Raw genomic sequence first — 4,977 nt, 5'->3', positions numbered from 1 at the left:
TTGTCCAAGGCACCAAGGGCAGCTAAAAAGTCAATAATCGATACCAAAATCTTGAAATGTACTACTTCTTACTGGCTATTACATCATCTTAGAAGCTTCATCTGTGTTCTACTATGGTGCTTTTAGTGTCTCCGCATACCGCAGCACGCGACATAGCTTTGCAGACGATAAGTACAACCGTTTCAAAGAGAAGAGCGCCAATGTGACGCTCTGGCTTTAAGACGATTCGATAACAAATGACGAAAACGGACAGATTTCTCAGGTTTTTACTACATATGAACACTTTTCACATTCTCCCAAGCAACTCGGCTGCTAGTCCTCCGTTCATGCAGAATTTTAAGGTCCTAGATCATGTCCAAGGCACCAAAGAATGGTAAAAAGTCAATAATCGATACCTAAGACTTGAATTGTACTACACCTTACTGGATATTACTTCAACTTAGAAGCTTCATCTGTGTTCTACTATGGTGCTTTTAGTGTCTCCGAATATCGCAGCACACGACATAGCTTTTCAGTCGATAAGTACAACCGTTTCAGAGAGAAGAGCGGCTAATGTGACGATCTGGCTTTAAGGCGATTCGATAACAAATGACGATAACGAACGGATTTCTCAGGTTTTTACTACATATGAACACTTTTTACATTCTCCCCTGAAACTCGGCTGCTAGTCCTCCGCTCATGCAGAATTTTAAGGTCCTAGCTCATGTCCAAGGCACCAAAGAATGGTAAAAAGTCAATAATCGATACCTAAGACTTGAATTGTACTACTTCTTACTGCCTATTACATCAACTGGGTATTACATCAGCTTAGAAGCTTCATTTTTGTTCTACTATGGTTCTTTTAGTGTCTCCGCATACCGCAGCACGCGACATAGCTTTGCAGACGATAAGTACAACCGTTTCAGAGAGAAGAGCGGCCAATGTGACGATCTGGCTTTAAGTCGATTCGATAACAAATGACGAAAACGGACGGATTTCTCAGGTTTTTACTACATATGAACACTTTTCACATTCTCCCGTGCAACTCGGCTGCTAGTCCTCCTTTCATGCAGAATCTTAAGGTCTTAGCTCATGTCCAAGGCACCAAGGGCAGCTAAAAAGTCAATAATCGATACCTAAAACTTGAATTGTACTACTTCTTACTGACTATTACATCATCTTAGAAGCTTCATCTGTGTTTTACTATGGTGGTTTTAGTGTCTCCGCATACCGCAGCACGCGACATAGCTTTGCAGTCGATAAGTACAATCGTTTCAGAGAGAAGAGCGGCTAAGGTGACGATCTGGCTTTAAGTCGATTCGATAACAAATGACGTTAACGAACAGAATTCTCAGGCTTTTACTACATATGATCACTTTTTATATTCTCCCGTGCAACTCGGCTGCTAGTCCTCCTTTCATGCAGAATCTTAAGGTCCTAGCTCATGTCCAAGGCACCAAGGGCAGCTAAAAAGTCAATAATCGATACCTAAAACTTGAATTGTACTACTTCTTACTGGCTATTACATCAACTTAGAAGCTTCATCTGTGTTCTACTATGATGCTTTTAGTGTCTCCGCATACCGCAGCACGCGACATAGCTCTGCAGACGATAAGTACAACCGTTTCAGAGAGAAGAGCGGCCAATGTGACGATCTGGCTTTAAGTCGATTCGATAACAAATGACGAAAACGGACGGATTTCTCAGGTTTTTACTACATATGAACACTTTTCACATTCTCCCGTGCAACTCGGCTGCTAGTCCTCGTTTCATGCAGAATCTTAAGGTCTTAGCTCATGTCCAAGTCACCAAAGCCAGCTAAAAAGTCAATAATCGATACCTAACACTTGAATTGTACTACTTCTTACTGGCTATTACATCATCTTAGAAGCTTCATCTGTGTTCTACTATGGTGCTTTTAGTGTCTCCGAATATATCGCAGCACGCGACATAGCTTTGCAGTCGATAAGTACAACCGTTTCAGAGAGAAGAGTGGCTAATGTGACGATCTGGCTTTAAGGCGATTCGATAACAAATGACGATAACGAACGGATTTCTCAGGTTTTTACTACATATGAACACTTTTTACATTCTCCCCTGCAACTCGGCTGCTAGTCCTCCGTTCATGCAGAATTTTAAGGTCCTAGCTCATGTCCAAGGCACCAAAGAATGGTAAAAAGTCAATAATCGATACCTAAGACTTGAATTGTACTACTTCTTACTGCCTATTACATCAACTTAGAAGCTTCATCTGTGATCTACTATGGTGCTTTTAGTGTCTCCGCATACCGCAGCACGCGACATAGCTTTGCAGACGATAAGTACAACCGTTTCAAAGAGAAGAGCGCCAATGTGACGATCTGGCTTTAAGACGATTCGATAACAAATGACGAAAACGGACGGATTTCTCAGGTTTTTACTACATATGAACACTTTTCACATTCTCCCAAGCAACTCGGCTGCTAGTCCTCCGTTCATGCAGAATTGAAGGGTCCTAGCTCATGTCCAAGGCACCAAAGAATGGTAAAAAGTCAATAATCGATACCTAAGACTTGAATTGTACTACATCTTACTGGATAATACTTCAACTTAGAAGCTTCATCTGTGTTCTACTATGGTGTTTTTAGTGTCTCCGAATATATCGCAGCACGCGACATAGCTTTGCAGTCGATAAGTACAACCGTTTCAGAGAGAAGTGTGGCTAATGTGACGATCTGGCTTTAAGGCGATTCGATAACAAATGACGATAACGAACGGATTTCTCAGGTTTTTACTACATATGAACACTTTTTACATTCTCCCCTGCAACTCGGCTGCTAGTCCTCCGTTCATGCAGAATTTTAAGGTCCTAGCTCATGTCCAAGGCACCAAAGAATGGTAAAAAGTCAATAATCGATACCTAAGACTTGAATTGTACTACTTCTTACTGCCTATTACATCAACTTAGAAGCTTCATCTGTGATCTACTATGGTGCTTTTAGTGTCTCCGCATACCGCAGCACGCGACATAGCTTTGCAGACGATAAGTACAACTGTTTCAGAGAGACGAGCGGCCAATGTGACGATCTGGCTTTAAGTCGATTCGATAACAAATGACGAAAACGTAAGGATTTCTCAGGTTTTTACTACATATGAACATTTTCCACATTCCCCAGTGCAACTCGGCTGCTAGTCCTCCTGTCATGCAGAATCTTAAGGTCCTAGCTCATGTTCAAGTCACCAAAGCAAGATAAGAATTTAATAATCGATACCTATAACATGAATCGTACTACTTCTTACTGGGTATTACATCAGCTTAGAAGCTTCATCTGTGTCTACTATGGTGCTTTTAGTGTCTCCGCATACCGCAGCACGCGACATAGCTTTGCAGTCGATAAGTACAACCGTTTCAGAGAGAAGAGCGGCTAGTGTGACGATCTGGCTTTAAGTCGATTCGATAACAAATGACGATAACGAACGGATTTCTCTGGTTTTTACTACATATGAACACTTTTTACATTCTCCCCTGCAACTCGGCTGCTAGTCCTCCTTTCATGCAGAATCTTAAGGTCCTAGCTCATGTCCAAGGCACCAAAGCCACCAAAAAGTCAATAATCGATACCTAAAACTTGAATTGTACTACTTCTTACTGGCTATTACATCAACTTAGAAGCTTCATCTGTGTTCTACTATGATGCTTTTAGTGTCTCCGCATACCGCTGCACGCGACATAGCTTTGCAGACGATAAGTACAACCGTTTCAGAGAGAAGAGCGGCCAATGTGACGATCTGGCTTTAAGTCGATTCGATAACAAGTGACGAAAACGGACGTATTTCTCAGGTTTTTACTACATATGAACACTTTTCACATTCTCCTGTGCAACTCGGCTGCTAGTCCTCCTTTCATGCAGAATCTTAAGGTCCTAGCTCATGTCCAAGGCACCAAGGGCAGCTAAAAAGTCAATAATCGATACCTAAAACTTGAATTGTACTACTTCTTACTGACTATTACATCATCTTAGAAGCTTCATCTGTGTTTTACTATGGTGGTTTTAGTGTCTCCGCATACCGCAGCACGCGACATAGCTTTGCAGTCGATAAGTACAATCGTTTCAGAGAGAAGAGCGGCTAAGGTGACGATCTGGCTTTAAGTCGATTCGATAACAAATGACGATAACGAACGGATTTCTCAGGCTTTTACTACATATGAACACTTTTTACATTCTCCCCTGCAACTCGGCTGCTAGTCCTCCTTTCATGCAGAATCTTAAGGTCCTAGCTCATGTCCAAGGCACCAAGGCCAGCTAAAAAGTCAATAATCGATACCTAAAACTTGAATTGTACTACATCTTACTGGATATTACTTCAACTTAGAAGCTTCATCTGTGTTCTACTATGGTGCTTTTAGTGTCTCCGCATACCGCAGCACGCGACATAGCTTTGCAGATGATAAGTACAACCGTTTCAGAGAGAAGAGTGGACAATGTGACGATCTGGCTTTAATTCAATTCGATAACAAATGACGAAAACGGAAGGATTTCTCAGGTTTTTACTACATATGAACATTTTCCACATTCTCCAGTGCAACTTGGCTGCTAGTCCTCCTTTCATGCAGAATCTTAAGGTCCTAGCTCATGTTCAAGTCACCAAAGCAAGCTAAGAAGTCAATAATCGATACCTATAACATGAATTGTACTACTTCTTACTGGCTATTACATCAACTTGGAAGCTTCATCTGTGTTCTACTATGGTGCTTTTAGTGTCTGCACATACCGCAGCACGCGACATAGCTTTGCAGACGATAAGTACAACCGTTTCAGAGAGAAGAGCGGCCAATGTGACGATCTGGCTTTAAGTCGATTCAATAACAAATGACGAAAACGGTCGTATTTCTCAGGTTTTTACTATATATTAACACTTTTCACATTCTTCCGTGCAACTTGGCTGTTAGTCGTCCTTTCATGCAGAATTTTAAGGTCCTAGCTCATGTCCAAGGCACCAAAGCCAGCTAAAAAGTCA

Source organism: Schistocerca gregaria, unplaced genomic scaffold, assembly GCF_023897955.1.
Source record: "Schistocerca gregaria isolate iqSchGreg1 unplaced genomic scaffold, iqSchGreg1.2 ptg000280l, whole genome shotgun sequence".
Classification (NCBI taxonomy): Eukaryota; Metazoa; Arthropoda; class Insecta; order Orthoptera; family Acrididae; genus Schistocerca; species Schistocerca gregaria.
Note: the sequence above shows the minus strand (reverse complement) of the source record.